Below are 21,092 nucleotides of genomic sequence, written 5' to 3'. Positions count from 1 at the left end.
AAATATTTTTCAATTGGTTTTAAGTTAATAAGTATTGATAGGTGTATCAGTTCAGTTCAGTTCAGTCACTCAATTGTGTCTGACTCTTTGCGACCCCATGAATTGCAGCACGCCAGGCCTCCCTGTCCATCACCAACTCTCGGAGTTCACTCAGACTCACATCCATCTAGTCAGTGATGCCATCTAGCTATCTCATCCTCTGTCGTCCCCTTTTCCTCCTGCCCCCAATCCCTCCCAGTATCAGAGTCTTTTCCAATGAGTCAACTCTTCGCATGAGGTGGCCAAAGTACTGGAGTTTCAGCTTTAGCATCATTCCTTCCAAAGAAATCCCAGGGCTGATCTCCTTCAGAATGGACTGGTTGGATCTCCTTGCAGTCCAAGGGACTCTCAAGAGTCTTCTCCAACACCACAGTTCCAAAGCATCAATTCTTTGGCACTCAGTCCAACTCTCACATCCATACATGACCACTGGAAAAACCATAGCCTTGACTAGCCAGACCTTTGTTGGCAAAGTAATGTCTCTGCTTTTCAATATGCTATCTAGGTTGGTCATAACCAAGGAGTAATGCCATGTATAAAACAAACGTTGCTCAATCACTTTTAAGAGCATAAAGTCCTGATCAAAAAATATTGAGCTTCTAGGGAAAGCTCTGTAAAAGAAAAAAACATGAGCAATTTCATTGACCAATGCTCCTGCATTGGTCATATTATATCTCTATAATATTTAATCTAGATTAGGTTCTTTCTGTTTCAAACAACCATCTCAAGGGAGGACCACATCATCATGACTACCAGCCATTTCAGTTCTGACAACCATCTCAACTAACAATGTTCCTGTGGATTTCTTGGTTCAAATGTCTACAAGATCAAGATCGCTTGTCTCATCTGACAGTTACCATCTCTGTGAAGATTCCTCCATCTGAAAGCCTCCCAAGAGTCACTGGTCAGCCTCTGGATACCAACTGGTTCAATCAACAACCACTCTAGAAGAAAGAACCTCCCAACACTGCTTTGGGGGACAGAGGACCCTGAGTGAGGCCAGTTGAGGAAAATACAGTGACATGTTCGAAAACTCTATCCCATCACCTACTGCAGCAGAGACAGAACAAGTTACTGGGACAGAGACCAGCCTCACAGAATTATCCCTTGGGCCAAGTCTCAACTTCAGTCTTCAAGACTGAAGGTAGGAGAAGGAGACGACAGAGGATGAGATGGTTGGATGGTATCACCGATGCAATGGACATGAGTTTGACTAGGCTCCGGGAGTTGATGATGGACAGGGAAGCCTGGCGTGCTGCAGTCCATGGGGTCGCAAAGAGTCGGACAGGACTGAGTGACTGAACTGAAGTCTCAACTTGCGTTCCAGATCCCTTGCAATGAACTCCTGCTTTGGCATCTGTTTTTCAGTCTTTGATGTGTGAGAGGTCATCACCTACTACTTGCCACCCCAGCAACCACCAGCCCGGCCATTTGTTAACCCTAAACTGATAACCTTCATCTACTTTGAATGGCACTAGTCCTCATCTTTCTATAGAAAGAGGCCAGTTGTTGGCAATTCTTCCCCATGTTATATCTAGAAGAATGAAGAAACACTGGGAGTCCCAACTCACCACAACTAAAAGCTGCTGAGGCTGTGCTCAGTCTTCCTTGCAGCTCCTTTCTTTCAGAAGCCTCTTGATTTGCAGTCTTCTCCCTCTTCCTCTGCTGTCTTCTTAAATATAACCTGGACTCTCCCTGGGAGATGCTGAAGACAAGACACATACATGGATCCGTTGATAAATCAATATTGTCCAAAAAAAAAAAAATGTTGTTTAGCAAGACTGTTTCCCTTTTTCAGGAAAAAAGAAAAAATCTTATGGTATCCAAACTATTTCCAAGAGCTTTAGAGGCACCAGTGACCATCAGCACAGAGAAAGCTATAGTCACAGCAAAACTTTTCGACTGTTCTATAATTGACATGGCACAGTGGTTGTGAACAGAGGATTGGAGTCTTTGACCTTTAAGGGTTTCCTTCCCTTTCATTCACTTCTTTCTTGAAACATAAAATTGCTTCCATCTGATGCTAAGGCTAACCAAGGCACAAGCAGAAAAAATCAAATAAAGGTCTTTTGAGGACTTAAAAAATGACACCCAGGCTTTCCAACTGCACTTCAGAGTAATCATTAGCCTTGTTGTGACAATTCCCTCTACTTTCTTCTCGCTCTGTAGCAAACACAGCTGTGTCAAGTATAAATCCATCCTCAGTTTTTGCAATACTGTCCAGGTGAAGGGCATCTCGTCCCCTAATCAGCATCTAGCCCACTGCCTGGCATGTGGTAGATATTAATACAATACCTGTGTGTGGAATGTAAGAGTTCAATGTATTACTCATTCTGATGAATACAGATTTCAGTTTTGTAAAAGAAACATTGAAGCTGAGAGAAAAAATTATAAAGAAGAAAAGGTGAAAGAATACTAAAGAAGTTTTTTGTTTGTTTGTATAAAGCAGATCTCAAAACTACATGAAACTATCCATTTTTAATTAAAAAAAATCAATCTGCTAGAGCTGAGCACTGCTCCTCGGGCAGGTTAGATTTGTGTGTGTATCTTATTTCCTCGGCTAGAACATCAACTTCTCTAAGGCAAGAACTGTTTCAAACCACATAAAAACCATATGTCCTCGATTTTCTAGGGCTGTCCATATTTCATATAACCACAATCTTTTTTCATAAAGTCAATAAACTTCATACATCACCAAGTGTTATTTAATTTTTATGTTTCTTGGACCTTTAGTTTAACTGAAAAAAAATTTAAATATCTTCAGATTGTGCATTTATCACTTTATCCCCTTTTTCTCTTCCAGAGTAACTAGCACAGAAACCAGCATAAAACAGAAGCTTACCATGTTTATTGATTACTTAACTAATCAATTAGTGGATTCATTTGTAATAAAGTGACTTCCCTAAAAACTCATTCCTGTCATGGAAAACAGAAATTCACATTTTCCTTCAAGTTATCTTTAAGGAAGATAATACTGTAACGGTTATCCAAGATAACACAGTAAAAATTATTAGGGCCAAGAAGAAAAGCTCTGAACTGAGAATTTGAAAGAATTTCTTATGTGCCATTCTCCCCACCTGCCGTTAAAAAAAAAAAAAAAACTTACTTATTTTCCTATATCTAATAAAAAGTTTATTCCCAAAGGGCACAGAGTAGAACAAAAGGTGATTATAAAACTGGCCAAAGGATTCTTACCATTGTTTGCAAAATGATAGCAAGGAAGAAGGAGGGAAGGAAGGAAGGACTGAAAGGGAGGGAAGGAGGGGAAACAGGTAGATTTATACTCTAAAATAGTATTCAATATTCCTCCATGCAATAATTTCCAAATTTCCACCAAAATATCTACTAAGACACAGAAAATAATAAAACTTCTGAATATCAAATAACAAGCCTGACAATCAATCTATTGCCACTGCGGGAGGACTTTTCACTGTCCAGGAAGCTGATGTGTTACATCTGACTCTGGCAACCTCCATAGCTCTCTTCCTCGTCAGAGGAAGCCACTCTGGAGCTGAATTGAGCAATATTGTAGCCACTTTTACATGTTATATTTAAAGTTAACAAAATTAAATAAAATTTAAAGGTAAATTCCTTAGTATCCAATAGTCCCTGTGGCTAGTGGCTGCCATACCGAATGGCTCAGCTCTAGAACATCCCCATCATTACTTAAGGTCCTATTGGTCAGGAACACCTTCAATTCAGCATCTAGCAGGTCTGTTTCTTTATCGTGATCACTTCCTTTTATTATCAACTCACTATGCAAAACTTTTTCTTGGATCTCATTCCTGGTCTCCATTGATTCCCTGGAGCCAGATACTTCCCATCTTCCTCTGCTCCTTCATCAGCTCCTATCAAGGAAATTAGCTCCAATTTCCCCTGTGATCATGGCCTGCCCATTCCCAACAGAGCCCAGAATGTCCCCGCCACCACTGTCTGCTCATTACCTCCTGAGTGGAGAATGGCTAAACAGCCACTCATGAAGGACTCTGGGTTTGAGTCGTCCACTGAATCCTGCCTCCATGGCCTGCCCTGGCCAGGTTTCTGCCCCTGTACTGTCAAGAAACACATGCTTTAAAGCTTTGATATGGAGCTTCCCATCCACAGGGGGAAGCTAGAACTAAGAGTGTGCAATCCCAGAGTAGAAGCTCCAAGAAACTTGCTATTAAACATGATAATTAGATATATCAGAAGGACCTCTAGAATCCATAAGCCAATAATAAATAACATCTGAGAAAAAAAATACAAAGACATCTGAGAAAAAAATACATAGTACTTAGATGCAAAGGGCGGAGAAGGCAATGGCACCCCACTCCAATATTCTTGCCATGGATGGAGGAGCATGGTAGGCTGTAGTCCATGGGGTCACTAAGAGTTGGACACAACTGAGCAACTTCCCTTTCACTTTTCACTTTCATGCATTGGAGAAGGAAATGGCAACCCACTCCAGTGTTCTTGCCTGGAGAATCCCAGAGAAGGAGGAGCCTGGTGGGCTGCCATCTATGGGGTCGCACAGAGTCAGACACAACTGAAGTGACTTAGCAGCAGCAGCAGCAGATGCAAAGGGATCATCACATATTAAGAAAACTTAATGAGAAAAAGAGACTCACATGCAGATATTTCATAATTATTGGTTAATGGGAAAAATATGTCAAGTATCAAGATTTTTTTTTTAGAGGAAAGATTATCTGAAAAGAAATAAAAATCAAATTGGCCTCAGACTTTTATGAAATAAATACAAGATTTCAACAGAGCAATGTTAACATGATTCTAGCAAGAAAACGTTTTAGTCTAAGGAATTTTTCCCTAGCTAAGTTATTATTCATGAGTAAAGAAAATGAAAAGGCATAAAATAAACTACCAATGTTACTGTTTTAAAATAAGTTTAAATAATTAATGGTTATAAAGCTTGTTTAGAAATGAACATTGTCAATAATGTATATATTTGTATATACAGTGTAAATGCATACATTATATTTATATAAATATATTATATGTATTAATATAACCTTTATATATTGTATCCAAAATATAATGAAAATAATGATAAAATAAAGTAGACCAAATCCTATGTTATAAAAATAAATTCTACGTTTCACTTGAGAAAATGAAGGTAGTATAATCTTGTCTTTAGTCTCAAAAGATAACATTTTATGATATATTGACCAATTAAAAAATATACAGCAATGTCTCCTTTGAAAAAATTAAATGGTTTATTATATAGATATATGCCACAAACAAAAATAAAGCAGTACCACCTTAATATTTAAAGGGCTAAAGAAAATTAAGAAAAAAATATTCAATCGCATTCTAAACCAAGGAAACATACATTTTTAAACACTACGTTTCATTTATCAAATAACCAATTTAAAAATAATAATTATACTTCCATGAGTGGGTGTGGCTAGCTCATAAACTTTGTCTAATAGACATGTACTGGTACAATTCTTCCAGAAAGCAATTTGGAAAATCATATTAAGAACCCTTTAAAATATTCATACACTTTGCCTGATAATTCAATTCCACCTCTAGGACCCTATTCAAATACTGGAAAAGATTGAATCACGGAGATGTTAGCTGCAAATAAGAGAGAGACAAGAAAAGAAACATTTCTAACAGAAAAAGAGATTAATTAATATAATATAGCAGAAGGCTTCCCTGGTGGCTTAGATGGTAAAGAATCTGCCGGCAATGTAGGAGACCTGGCTTTGATCCCTGGGTCGGGAAGGTGCCCTAGAGAAGAGCATGGCAACCCATTCTAGTATTCTTGCCCAGAGAATCCCATGGACAGAGGAGCCTGGGCAGCTATAGTTCATGGGGTCACAAAGAGTTGGACACAACTGACCAACCAACACTTTCTTACCCAAAATACTGTATTTCACATCTAGTAAAAACACAGTTTTTCAAGAATTTAAAAAGAAATGAGAAATTTCTCGCTGTACAATGTGTAAGTTAAAAACAAGCAGGATATAAAAAGCAGGAGGCACACAAAATATGTATACTTTTTTAAATATTAATAATGGTTATCTCTAGAAATGAGTTTCATAGTTGATTTGACTTTAAGCATTTCTGTATTACTCATATGTTCTACAATGCGTCCACTTTGCTTTTAAAATCAGGAAAAATGTACGTACTATTTATCCGATGTAAAACTAAAATTATGGATTCCGCATACCAATGGCAGCAGCCTGACTGAATCCATGTGAAATTCATTACCCCTGTGTGACAGCTAATTTTTCATCAAGCCCACTTGTGAATAAGCCTCCATGACTTCCTTCATTACGTTCCACACAGTTTAGCACTTGGTAATATGCTGTCTTTCGTGCTGCGTGTTGTGTGGTTCTTTACTACTAGTGCCTATGGGTTCGCGTTCTGAATCTGGTAAACATTTATGAGGCACTAGTTCTGTTCCAGGCTCTGTGATCTGCTCCTGTGTTAGTTTGTTTTTTATGCAGTTGGCACAACAACTCTAAACTATTCTTAGTTTTAGCCCATTTTTAAGGATGTAAAAAAGATTAAGTGACTCAAGAGTGGCAGAACTGAAACTTAATCTTGGGTCTTCTATTCCCAGCACGACATGGTTGTTCCACTAAATGGCTTTTGCACTCCAAGAGGATATGTGTTACATCTTTTACTTTTTCTTCTCACCTAAGCTGGCCAGAACACTTCGCACATACTTGTGGGTTATTTAATTTCCTGACAGAGTTGACGAGATGGCAGGAGTGCCATGATGCTCGACTTTCCCATCTGTGTCTAACACTGTGCAGGGCTTATCTAATTCTGGATTTGTGCTGGCTTGCTTACACACCTGTTCAGAGGTTTATCCCGAACATTTGCCTATGTGTTGAATGTTATGGCAGATGCAGATGGAAGCGTGGCATGATAGAGGAAAGCACAGGGCAGGCGTGACGGTATCAGGGAAACTTACAAACGGGGGTGGGCGTGTGTGTGTAAGACCAGTCATATGGTCCTCCAAGTTGTCAGCAACATGGGGAGAGGTTAGTTGGAGGCCAGGACATGTCATGCGTGTTGCTCTCTGTTTCCCTGAAACCCCACCATCTTTTACAGGACAAGCAAAAAGGCAACCTTGCAAACGTAGAAACAATCTGAGTTCATGTGCCAGTCATGCGTGGAAATTGCATGTCTTTGCTCAGGTCACCTGGAAGCCTTGAGAGGAGATGAAACTTTGTGTAGCCCCACTGGATGAAGATAGACAGAAGGTTGGGCCACTGGGCCCATCTAGAGGTTTGCCAGACTCTGCCTAACCAAGTCCCTAGCATCAGCGAGAGAATAATGCTCTCACTGGAGAAGGTGGAAGACAATGTTTTAGGTGATGGGAAATAATTCAACCATTCTGTTCATCCACTGGATTAACTGGGGTCCCCTCCAATGTGCTTCCACACACACACACACACACACACACCCCTATCACAGCTCCACGAGCATCTGCCTTTGTGTCACCCCTCTTTCAAGAGAACAATTCTTCCTTAACTTCTTTTTGCCGCCGATAAATCCTCAGCACCCAACTCAGGCAAATAATAGATAATCAATAAATACTTATTAATTAGAAAGGCTCAGGTGGTAAAGAATCTGCCTGCAATGCAGGAGACCAGGGTTTGATCCCTGGGTCAGGAAGATCCCCTGGAGAAGGGAATGGCAACCCACTCCAGTATTCTTGCCTGGAGAATCCCATGGACAGAGAAGCCTGTTGGGCTACAGTCCATAGGATCACAAAGACTCAGACATGACTGAGCAACTAACACACACATGTAAATGAATGGATCCCTTCCAGCTCTTGTATTCACACCTCAATCAAATATTCTGGTGAGGGACTGCCCTAGTGGTCCAGTGGCTAGGACTCCATGCTCCCAATGCAGGGGGCCTGGGTTTGATCCCTGGTCAGGGAAGTGGATCCCACATGCTATAATACTAAGAGTTTGCATGTTGCAACTAAAGATTCTAGGTGCCGCAACTAAGACCTAGCACAGCCAAATAAATATATACGTATTTTTTAAAGACCATTTTAATAAATGTTCTGGTGAAACAAAGTTTCTGGTGGCTGTAGGAAGCCTCTAAGGCAATTTAATAAAATAGCACTTGGGCAGCTATGTCTCCAATCCTATTTGCCTGCCTGCACCTTCCACGCTACTCCAAGTTCTCCTCAACTGAAGGCTCATCCGGTCCCAGGGGTCCCGAAAACCGAATCTGAACGTGGGAGACAACTCTACAGGTCTACCTACTTTGCGCTCTAAGTCCTTATAGCTTCTGATCACGTGTCAGAAGCCCCATGGGACTGAAGTTCTTATTTCTTCTGTCTGTCTTCTGATGGGTGAGACTAAGAAACTTGTACAAACTTCTTGATGGGAGGGACTGGCTGTGGGGAAAACTGGGTCTTGCTCTGGTGGGTAGGGCCCTGCTCAGAAAATCTTTAATCCAATTTTCTGCTGACAGTGAAGCTGTGCTCCCTCCCTGTAGTCTAGCTGCACCTGCCCAGTTCTGGAGTCTGCATTCTCTATGGTAGGGCTATAGGCTCTTTAGCAGGGCTAATGGTGACCTCTTCCAAGGAAACTTATGCCAACATGCTGTGCCTCCCAGGATGCTGCTGCCAGCCAGTGCCCCTGTGCTGCAGTCCATGGGATCAGAAGGAGTCGGACACAACTTAGCAACTAAAAATCATCAGTAGCCCCAGGCAAGGGTTGAGGAGAAGATTCAGAAGCTCTATCCTAATCAGAACCAAGGTGGGCTCATAACACCATTGGGTGGAGCAGAGAAGTAATCCAAGTCTAGGCCCCAACCAGGAATGCTGAAGAAGCTGAAGCTGAACGGTTCTATGCAGACCTACAAGACCTTCTAGAACTAACACCCAAAAAAGATGTCCTTTTCATCATAGGGGACTGGAATGCAAAAGTAGGAAGTCAAGAGATACCTGGAGTAACAGGCAAATTTGGCCTTGGAGTACAAAATGAAGCTAACAGAGTTTTGTCAAGAGAATGCATTGGTCATAGCAAACATCCTCTTCCAACAACACAAGAGAAGACTCTACACATGAACATCACCAGATGGTCAACACTGAAATCAGATTGATTATATTCTTTGCAGCCAAAGATGAAGAAGCTCTATACAGTCAGCAAAAATAAGACCAGGAGCTGACTGTGGCTCATATCATGAACTCCTTATTGGCAAATTCAGATTTAAATTGAAGAAAATAGGGAAAACCACTAGACCATTCAGGCATGACCTAAATCAAATCCCTTATGATTATCCAGTGGAAGGCACAAAAGATTCAAGGGATTAGATCTGATAGACAGTGTGCCTGAAGAACTATGGATGGAGGTTTGTGACATTGTACAGGAGGCAGGGATCAAGACCACCCCCAAGAAAAAGAAATGCAAAAAAGCAAAATGGCTGTCTGAGGAGGCCTTACAAATAGCTGAGAAAAGAAGAGAAGCTAAAGGCAAAAGAGAAAAGGAAAGATATATCCTATCCATCTGAATGCAGAGTTCCAAAGAATAGCAAGGAGAAATAAGAAAGACTTCCTCAGTGATCAATGCAAAGAAATAGAGGAAAACAATAGAATGGGAAAGACTAGAGACCTCTTCAAGAAAATTAGAGATACCAAAGGAAAATTTCATGCAAAGATGGGCATGATAAAAGACAGAAATGGTATGGACCTAACAGAAGCAGAAGATATTAAGAAGAGGTGGCAAGAATACACAGAAGAACTGTACAAAAAAGATCTTCACAACCAAGATAATCACGATGGTGTGATCACTGACCTAGAGCCAGACATCCTGTAGTGTGAAGTCAAGTGGGCCTTAGCAAGCATCACTACGAACAAAGCTAGTGGAGGTGATGGAATTCAGGCTTAGGTATTCAAATCCTAAAATATGATGCCGTGAAAGTGCTGCACTCAATATGCCAGCAAATTTGGAAAACTCAGCAGTGGCCATAGGACTGGAAAAGGTCAGTTTTCATTCCAATCCCAAAGAAAGGCAATGCCAAAGAATGCTCAAACTACTGCACAATTGCACTCATCTCACATGCTAGCAAAGCAATGCTCAAAATTCTCTAAGCAAGGCTTCAACAGTATGTGAACCAAAAGCTTCAAGATGTTCAATCTGGATTTACAAAAGGCAGAGGAACCAGAGATCAAATTGCTGACATCTGTTGGATCATCGAAAAAGCAAGAGAGTTCCAGAAAAACACCTATTTCTGCTTTATTGACTATGCCAAAGCCTTTGACTGTATGGATAACCACAAACTGTGGAAAATTCTGAAAGAGATGGGAATACCAGACCACCTTACCTGCCTCCTGAGAAATCTGTATGCAGGTCAAGAAGCAAGAGTTAGAACTGGACATGGAACAACAGACTGGTTCCAAATAGGAAAAGGAGTACGTCAAGTTTGTATATTGTCACCCTGTTTATTTAACTTATATGCAGAGTACATCATGTGAAATGCTGGGCTGGATGAGGCACAAGCTGGAATCAAGATTGCCGGGAGAAATCTCAATAACCTCAGATATGCAGATGACACCACCCTTATGGCAGAAAGCAAAGACGAACTAAAGAGCCTCTTGATGAAAGTGAAAGAGGAGAGTGAAAAAGCTTTGGCTTAAAGCTCAACATTCAGAAAACGAAGATCATTGCATCTGGTCCCATCACTTCATGGCAAATAGATGGGGAAACAAGGGAAACAGTGACAGACTTTAATTTTTTGGGCTCCAAAATCACTGCAGATGGTGACTGCAGCCATGAAATTAAAAGACGCTTGCTCCTTGGAAGAAAAGTTATGACCAACTAGACAGCCTATTAAAAAGGAGAGACATTACTTTGCCAAAAAGGCCCATCTAGTCAAAGCTATGGTTTTTCCAGTAGTCATGTACGGATGTGAGAGTTGGACCATAAAGGAAGCTGAGTGCCGAAGAATTGATGCTTTTGAACTGTGGTGTTGGAGAAGACTCTTGAGAGTCCCTTGGACTGCAAGGAGATCCAACCAGTCCATCCTAAAGGAGATCAGTCCTGGGTGTTCATTGGAAGGACTGATACTGAAGCTGAAACTCCAACACTTTGGCCACCTGATTCGAAGAACTGACTCATTGGAAAAGACCCTGATGCTGGGAAAGATTGAAGGCGGGAAGAAAAGGGCACGACAGAGGATGAGATGGTTGGATGGCATCACCAACTTGATCGATATGAGTTTGAGCAAGCTCTGGGAGTTGGTGATGGACATGGAAGCCTGGAGTGCTGCAGTCCATGGGGTCGCAAAGAGTTGGACACAACTGAGTGACTGAACTGAACTGACTCATACAAGTAGTAGAGACCTCAACTAACAATAGTCACTTCTATTGGGCATGAAATACAGACAGACAGCAAAGCCAGAGACCCAGGGGAAAGTGGGTGGCAGCAGTATTTGGCAGAGAAGCTGAGCACTGGGACCTAAAACCTCTCTCCTTACAATTGTGAGGATCCTCTATGTATCTGATGTCAAGCTGCAATGGAAAAAAGACACAGGGAGACTTTTTTGGAGTAAAGAAACACCAACAGCCCCGATAAGAAATTTGACTATTAAACTGCCTGAAGACCTTTAAAAACAAGTTTTTTTTTTCTTCAAGTAGAGGAAATAAGGGTTTTGGTAGCTTTTTCCCACCATCCACAACTGTAGACAAATGAAAGATATTACCCTTAGTGCACATCTGAGTCACAATATAAAAAAATGAACTCTGCCTAATTTCCATGGTATCCAGTTCTCTCTACCACCTGTACTGTTTGTGGTTCTCTGTATTAGTTCCAAACATATCCTTCACTTCGAATCAGAAGTGATTTCTATTTCACAACTGTGAATTATTGAAATTGGAAAGATGAGACCATGAGAATAGTAAAACTGAAGACCTTGAATATCGGATTCATCATGAAATTGGAAGTCTTCCCCATTTCAAAAAGAATTTTGGCATCTTTCTTGTAACTGACAAGCCTAATTCATAGCTATGTTATTATTCCCATTCTTTCTTTACTAAACCAGAAAACTTTTTCCAAAAGCACCCTTTCTTACTTTCCTTCTTACTCTGTGCCTATGTTTTATATGTTTTAGAAGCAGTGCCTTAAAGACTGATTATAATTTTGGAAATCTCCAGCATTTTAGAGAAGGAAGATTTTCAGTGGGTGAGCTGACATTGCTCAAACCCTGTAACATAGAAACTTATCAACTAGCTTAAACCTAAGGCCAAAATGTATGACTGTCTTGGCAGCAAATGACAATTTCCTTTTGACTAGAAATGGATTAAACTTTCCTCTCTAAAAAGTAGGCTCACAATGATGGCACTGTGTTCAGAGTCAGGCCTGTGCAGGTGTGACTTGGCAGGACTTGGGAAGCATAATAAGAGGAGATATTGTTATAATTGGAGTCATTTCATTCAGATTGTCCACAATGAGTTTCTAATCTACTCAAGCAATAAAGATTGAATAAACCACATGAAATATTCTCAGGAGGCACTGATTCTTATAAAAAATACTGTGCTTCCGAAGCTCATAAGTTATCCCACAGTTAATTTTCTTCATTCTGCTGTCTCGGTTTAGTCCTACCTTGGGACTTGGATTTCTTCTCAACTAGACTTAATTTTATGCTCTGACAATTCCCCCAGAAATGTGCTTCCAATGTAGCTAGGGTCGTACACATGCATTTCAAGTCATGCTGCCTAAATATTCCCCTCGACGAAGCATCAACTTTGTCACAATTTCCTTCCTTTTGTAGCATTTACCCTTGGGATAATCTGGTGTCAAACAATCTTGGTGAAAGCAAGATAGATTCTATCGGGTGTAATGCGTCTACACAAAGATGAATGTCTGGAGAATATATGAAAGCATTAGCTGAGAGCTATTAACTCTGACTCAGGCCAGTCTTAGCTAATAGTTTACATAACAGGGATCAGCAAACTATTGACCATGGGCTAAATTTGGTCTGCTGTCTGTTTTTGTAAATAAAGTTTTATTGGTATGCAGCTACTCTCATTTGTTTTCATTTTCATAGTGTCTATTTCTGCAACATAGTGTCTATTTCTACAATGGCAGCATTGAGTGACTGTATGCCCTGCAAAGTCTAAAATATTTAGCAACTGGCCTGTTTAAAAAATGTTTACTCATTTGGCTGCACTGGGTCTTAGTTGTAACATGCAAGATAATTTAGTTGCAGCATGCAAGCTCTTAGTTCTGGCACGTGGGATCTAGTCCCCTGATCAGGGATTGAACCTGGGCCCCCTGCATTGGGAGCACCCAGGAAGTCCTGATAGAAAAAGTTTGCCAACCTATGATCTAGAATCTGGATAGTAGACCCACCACAACTGGCCTGTACCCTTCCCTCCTGATGTAACTAATCAATCAAGGCCTTTTTCCTGCTGAAATTGATGTGACCTCAGGATCCTTCTCAATAGAGATGGACACCAATATCCACTCCAAGCTGCCACCCTTGGCTTGGAATAAATAAATTCTTAGGGTCATTAGGACAACAGAAAGGAAATGTCATTCCTCATAAACTACATACCTGAAAATTAAATTCAGGTTTTTCTCAAACTGCCCATTTTTTCCAGATTTCTATTAAGTTAGGTACACTATCTACACAGCTGAGTTTCTAAACTAGATCCCTGGGCTGGTAGAAATCACAAGGGATCATTTAGCTTTCCCCTTCTGTCTTAGAGATTCCCTAGAACTTGGTAACCATACTATCAATAATGGTACTGAGCCATTTCCAAGAACTTCAAGAATTTTTTTCAATTATTAGGAAAAGAAAAAGCCACCTTCCATAGCAACCTTAGACTGTCTAATGAATCTATTTACTTTTGCTCTTTTTCTTAAAACTTCAAACCAATTTCATCTTTCTCTGTCATTGTAGTAAGGTCATATCATCCTCAATACTTTCCCTCTTAATCAACTGCCTTGCCATAAAGCTTTTTTGTTTTTTAAGAATCAGGCTGACAAGAAAGCTTGCACACTGGTGCTTCCCAGCCAAGGAAAGAGAATATAATTGCATTCATCCCTACCCACCTTACCCACCCCCCACTTTCCCTAAGCATATGCCCAGAAAAGCTACAGGGGAGCAATAATTTATCACCAGGTCTAAAAATGAAGATTCTTTAGCAGTTACTTTACTCTGCTCTAACTAAATGAGAAAACACTTAACAAAAGCACTCATAAGTGCCATGGAATACCCATGATACAGGAGGAATTATTTATCCTCCACTTAAGGACCACATAATGAGATATTATTAATAAATGAAAATTGATCTTCCTTGGAAACTACAAAGCTCAAATCTCTTTCCTACCAATCATGAGGTCTCTTTCTCTCTCCAGCCCACAAAGGGAAAGCAATTTCACTTTAGATGGCCCCAAGATGTAAATCAAAGGTTTTATGGCTCAGCTGCTGGGTTCTCTGGTGATGCACTTGGCTGGTATCAAATTATAAATATCGAATCAGTAAGCATTGAAGGTTATTAAAAGGTCCTCACAGTTCCCAGCATATCTGAACAGTAAAATAATCACTGGGGGATAGATGTTGCTTCGTGAAATTTATTTTCACAAAAGTAATGTCAATGATAGTTCTTAGCACGAGTTATTCTTATTCTTTATATTCTTAATGTCTTTAGTCTTTAATCAGCCCTTCCAAACTTCAAGTTTCACAATGCAAGATGTACTCCCAACATGTAGGAAATGGCTAATGCTCTGCTTTGAGATGTTTAAACTGAAAGCAGGATGGAAACTAGGACTTTTTTGAAATACCTCTTTCCAAAGGGGTCTCCTAAACAGTCACCGAATAGTCACCCTTCTGTAATTAAGATTTCAACTTGAAGATGTTTTTCATTTTCCTCAAGAGGAGGGGAACAGAAAAGGCAAGGAATTCCCTATATCCATGCAAAAATGCTCTTAAAATAGCTGTGAGCCTTTTTTACATTTTATCAAATGACTCATACACCAGACATCCTGCACCTAAAATCCTGCCATGATCAGAGGACAGTGGTGTCCTAAGGTGCACAAAGGGTTGAGAAGCATTAATATGGGAAACCAGAGACATGAAAGAAGGAAAAACTCAGATCTAAGAGTGAACTTGATGGATTGTCCAGCATGAAGGTTAAATGACTTGTTGAAGGTCACAGAAAAGGCTACAAAGCAGGGACCTTATGAGAATATTCTAGGCATTTGTCTTCACTCTCTGGAGTCTTCTATAGGGTGTCAATTCTGTCTCCACCTTCTGGTAACTGATGATGTCACAGCAAACACCAGCAATGAAGGTGAAGGCTAAATCTACCTGCTGCCATTGTCCACCTTCTTACCTTCCACTGTTAGCCCCAGCCTCTGTCAGAAGCATCTCTCCTTGGTGACACAACAGTTCCTTGCTCCAAGTCTCCTGACAGACTGGATGCAGGATTCAAAAAAAAAATATCAAAGTCAAGCATGACTTCGACGTTTTGGGTCTGACCAATGCCAGTATGTTGACTTTGACAGAAATGATGGACAGCATGCAGAGCAGGTTTGGGGAATGTGGAAAGGTCAAGACTTTGGTTTGAGATATTTTAAATTTGTGCTGTTAGAAATTTACATGAAGCTGATGAGAGAAGTGTGGGCTGGAGAGATCCACTTGACATGTTGATTGCATTTAAAGTTGGGAATCTGGGCCAAGGGAAAGAGGCAATGGAGTTCCTGGGGCACTCCAGGGATGAGACATCAGGGTGACAAAGGGCAACTAGCAAAAGAGATGGAGAAGGAGGCGCCAAGGTGGTAGGACAGAACACAGGTGAATGTGGGACCTGGTAGCCAAGTGGAGGAAGGGTACCAAAGTGAAAGGAGAACTCAACTATGTTGTATCTGGAATCTAGAAAAACAGTACAGATGCATCTATTTGCAAAGCAGAAATAGAGATGCAGACACAGAATACAAATGTATGGACACCAAGGCAGGATATGGGAAGGTGGGATAAATTCAGAGATTGATATATATATATACTGTATATATCTATATATTAGTGTATGTGTATATATATATATTGATATATATACTACTATGTATAAAATAGGTAACTAATGAGAACCTACTCTATAGCACAGGGAACCCTATTCAATGCACTGTGGTGACCAGGAAGGAATTCCAGAAAAGAAGGGATATATGGGTATGTACAGCTGATTTACTTTGCTGTACAGCAGAAACTAACACAAAATTTTAAAGCAACTAAGCCCCAATAAAAATTAAAAAACAAAACTGGTGAGAAGTCGAGTACCTAGAGGACTGAGAACTGGCCTTTGGGTTTAGCAGCAAGGCGTCCTGGTAATCTCCATAATTACAGGCAGTTCTATTGGTGTGATGGGTGATGAAAACCCAAAATATGTAAGTTGATGAGAAATGGGAGCAAGCAATTAGAGACAGTGAAACAGCAAGAACAGACAGCTCTGGAAGATTTTTTTGCAAAGAAATATGGTTGCAGTTGGCAAGGGAAGGTTTTGGGGTTTTGTTTTGTTTTAGTCTGTTTTATTTGATTGTTATAAGAGAGAGAAATAAAAACAGACAAAGGGAATGATCCCACAGAGATGAGAAATCTGATGATGCAGAAAAGAGAGAGGTGTCTTCTATGCTTATTTCCTTTTCTACCATGATTAGCACTCTCTTATTTCTTCAGGCCATTTTTCCTTAAAATGCATTTTTTCTTTTGTGTCTGGCATCCATTTAACTTAGAATGAAAGTAGATATCACGGCCAGGAAATCTCTGCTAACCTGCCTCCCCCCAACCTTTACCCTCTGTCCACTCCCTGCCAATCACTTCAAAATTCATCTCCTATTACTGTCCCCTGTGTTCACTCTACTCCAGCCATTCTGGCCTCTGTTGTCCCTTGATTCAGCAAGCACACTCCTCCCCTAGGGCCTTGGGGCTGATCGTTTCCTGGAAATACTCTTTCCAGTTATAGCCCAGCATATTCCTTGCTTCCTTTAATTTCTGCTCAGACATCTCCTTTCTTTTTTTTTTTCTTTTATATTAGAGTATAATTTATTAACAATGTTGTGTTAATTTCAGGTGTATAACAAAGTGATTCAGTTATATGTATACCTGTATCTATTCTTTTTCAAATTCTTTTCCCATTTAGGGGTCAGTTCAGTTCAGTTCAGCTCAGTCACTCAGTCGTGTCCGACTCTTTGTGACCCCATGAATTGCAGCACGCCAGGCCTCCCTGTCCATCACCAACTCCTGGAATCCACCCAAACCCATGTCTATCGAGTCTATGATGCCATCCAACCATCTCATTCTCTGTCGTCCCCTTCTCCTCCTGCCCTCAATCCCTCCCAGCATCAGAGTCTTTTCCAATGAGTCAGCTCTTCGCGTGAGGTGGCCAAAGTATTGGAGTTTCAGCCTCAGCATCAGTCCTTCCAATGAACACCCAGGACTGATCTCCTTTAGGATGAACTGGTTGGATTTCCTTGCAGTTCAAGGGACTCTCAAGAGTCTTCTCTAACACCACAGTTCAAAAGCATCAATTCTTCAGCACTCAGCTTCCTTTATAGTCTAACTCTCACATCCATACATGACCACTGGAAAAACCATAGCCTTGACTAGATGGACCTTTGTTGGCAAAGTAATGTCTCTGCTTTTTAACATGCTGTCTAGGTTGGTCATAACTTTCCTTCCAAGGAGCAAGCATCTTTTAATTTCATGGCTGCCATCATCATCTGCAGTGATTTTGGAGCCCAGAAAAATAAAGTCAACCACTGTTTTCACTGTTTCCCCATCTATCTGCCATGAAGTGATGGGACCAGATGCCACAATCTTCGTTTTCTGAATGTTGAGCTTTAAGCCAACGTTTTCACTCTCTTCTTTCACTTTCATCAAGAGGCTCTTTAGTTCTTCTTCACTTTCTGCCATAAGGGTGGTGTCATCTGCATATCTGAGGTTATTGATATTTCTCCCAGCAATCTTGATTCCAGCTTGTGCTTCCTCCAGCCCAGCGTTTCTCATGATGTACTCTGCATAGAAGCTAAATAAGCAGGGTGACAATATACAGCCTTGACATACTCCTTTTCCTATTTGGAACCAGTCTGTTGTTCCATGTCCAGTTCTAACTGTTACTTCCTGACCTGCATACAGGTCTCTCAAGAGGCAGGTCAGGTGGTCTGGTATGCCCATCTCTTTCAGAATTTTCCACAGTTTATTGTGATCCACACAGTCAAAGGCTTTGGCATAGTCAATAAAGCAGAAATAGATGTTTTTCTGGAACTCTCTTGCTTTTTAGATGATACATCGGATGTTGGCAATTTGATCTCTGGTTCCTCTGCCTTTTCTAAAACCAGCTTGAACATCTGGAAGTTCACAGTTCATGTATTGCTGAAGCCTGGCTTGGAGAATCTTAAGCATTACTTTACTAGCGTGTGAGATGAGTGCAATTGTACAGTAGTTTGAGCATTCTTTGGCATTGCCTTTCTTTGGGATTGAATGAAAACTGACCTTTTCCAGTCCTGTTAGGGTATTACAGAATACTGAGCAGAGTTCCCTATGCTATGTAGTAGGTCCTTGTTGATTATCTATTTTAAATACAGTAGTGTGTACATGTCAATCCCCAACTTTCTAACCATCCCTCCCCACCTCCACCCACTGTAACCGCAAATTCATTCTCTAAGTCAAACATCCTATTCCTATGGAAACCTATTTTTAAAAACCCTCTTGAAGATTACAGCCATCCCCTTGTCAACAATCCAATGCCGCTCATCCTGCTCTAATTATTTTCTCTCTAACACACACTGATGTCCAACATTCCATTAAATTAACTTATTCATTATATTTATCATTTATTGCCAGTCTTCCCCCATAAGAATGCAAGCTCCATGAAGACATGGATTTTTGTTATTTTTGTTCACTCAGGTATCACAAACACCCAGAGGAGACTTGGCATGTAATTAGTGATCAACAGACGTGTTGAAAACTAAATGAATGATGAACTGGAAGAAGAGCCAGAATATAGAATTTGTGAATGGCAGAAATCGCTTAATAGAAAACAAAAATAAAAACCAACTTATGTCCATTTTTGACTATAAATCACACATTATGATGCTTTTCTCCTTTCCTACACGTCTCCGTGACCTCTATGCACTTTCCCCTGGAAACTAACGAACATTCACAGAGTTCCTCTTGAGCAGGTAGGTGACAACATGCACCTTTCTTCTCTAGAACTAATGAAGGAGGCAGGAGATTTCCTCTATTCCAGGCCCTGAGAGCAAAAAAAGATGAGGCCCTCCAGTGAACTTGAACTGTCTGAGTAAGCAATTATAGAGAGATTATTTCTCCTCATAGCAAAGTCAGAACTCTTTTTTGTTCTTGACAATAAAAATTTAAGTGGCAGCCATGGTGTCAGATTTTGTGTCAAAACTTCAAGTGTTGGGGGAACAGTGAACTGATTGTTCACAAACAGAAAATGACAAATGGTAGCACAAGAAACTAGTTTCCTGGAATAATCATAAAACTGGATTATGAAAGGCCACAGGCATGAATCAATAGACTAAGCCAAAGAATTCTCTCAACCTGAGTCTCTCTTTCTATTGTTAAAAATCAGATAGCTTGAGATGTGTAACTATAAGCTCAGTGATTTTTAAACAATGGGAACTGATCAATTTCCTCTTTTCTTCTCCATTGAACAGACAAGCATGACCTATTCAGTTGAGATAAGGGTAAAAATTAGGAAATTGACCCAAATCGTGTGTGAAGCAGCACTTTCTCTCAGAAAGGAAGCAAATTCACTTGAGACTTTGAAAACTGCATTTTACTTGCCAGCCTGTCATGCTAAGAGGTGGATGAGAAAGAGGAAGACAGCTGATGAAGAAGAACGGGAGAAGGATGGTGTGCAAGAGTGAAAAAAAAAAACTTATTTTATGAAAAGAAAGCTAAGGTCTCACATTTTTTGTTTTTTCCTGAGTTCTAACTATAGGAATAAATATCTCATGAGAGTTCATGTGTGCTCAGTCGCATCTGAGAGCTCTGTGGTGGCTCAGATGGTAAAGAATCTGCCTGCAGTGCAGGAGACCTAGGTTCAGTCCCTGGGTTGGGACGATCCCCCGGAGAAGGTGATGGCAACCCACTCCAGTATTCTTGCCTGGAGAATCCCATGGACAGAGAAGCCTGGTGGGCTACAGTCCACAGGGTCCCGAAGAGTCAGACGCGACTGTCGGTTTCTCAGCCGCGTCCGACTTTGCAATCCCGTGGACTGTAGCCCACCAGGCTTCTCTGTCCATGGGATTCTCCAGGCAAGAATACTGGAGTGGGCTGCCATTTCCTCCTCCACAGTATCTTTCCGACCCAAGGATCAAACGCAAGTCTCCTGTTAGCAGGTGGACTCTTTACCACTGTGCCACCTAGGAAGCTCTATATTATTTTAAACCATTGAAACATCAAAGTTTGTAACAACTATGTTGTTCAAATTGTCTGCTCAACACTTAGAAAAAAAGAAGTGTTAAAATTTCACTATGATTGTGGACTTTTCAATTTCTGTTTATGCAAATTTCAAACCTATGTTATTAGGAGCATTCAGGCTTACAACTGCATCTTTCTGATGATTTAAAACTTTTGTTAACTGTGATCCCCTTTGAATTTGGAAATGCTTTATGCCTTAAAGATTTACTTTGTCAAAGATTAATATAGTTATGCCAACTTTTTCTTTGCGGGGGTATTTGTGTGAATTTGTCTTTTTTCTATCTTTGATCTTCAACCTGAGTATTTTACTATGTTTTTCATAAATAGCATACATCCCAGTTTTCAATGTTTTCATCAAAGCTAAGAGTTGTGTTTTTTTTAGTATAAAGTTTCCACTTATATTGACTGTAATCACAAATAACCATCTTATTTTGTACTTTCTGTTTGGCATACTTTCTTCGTCCTCATTCTTGTCTTTTTGGGATAGACTGAGGATTTTAATATTGCTTGTTTCCCTTTATTTTTTTATCCTTATTAGATGTTATTCCACCATATTTTTATTAGTTACTCTAGAAATTTTAATACTCCTGATTATATTCACGAAGTTCAAAGTTAAACAATATTAAGAC

At 40.3% G+C, this 21,092-nt stretch overlaps 1 long non-coding RNA gene across 6 annotated transcripts in view; it reads right to left on the bottom strand.

The window, feature by feature from the left end:
- The window catches only part of LOC147343714 (uncharacterized), a 231,492-nt gene that overhangs the window by 148,666 nt on the left and 61,734 nt on the right, over positions 1-21,092 (bottom strand). For 4 of the 6 annotated variants that reach the window (XR_015156457.1, XR_015156455.1, XR_015156460.1 and 1 more), the window contains exon 2: positions 1,611-1,744. This is a non-coding gene — a long non-coding RNA (uncharacterized LOC147343714). Of the gene's footprint in view, positions 1-1,610; positions 1,745-3,795; positions 3,889-3,983; positions 4,542-21,092 lie in introns of those variants that run through there. The other 2 variants (XR_015156456.1, XR_015156459.1) reach the window with 2 other exon arrangements.

Source organism: Bos grunniens, chromosome 27 (genome assembly GCF_055505025.1).
Source record: "Bos grunniens cultivar Pamir isolate PY7600 chromosome 27, Bosgru_T2T1.0, whole genome shotgun sequence".
Lineage (NCBI taxonomy): Eukaryota > Metazoa > Chordata > Mammalia > Artiodactyla > Bovidae > Bos > Bos grunniens.
This window is presented reverse-complemented; position numbering and strand designations above follow the sequence as displayed.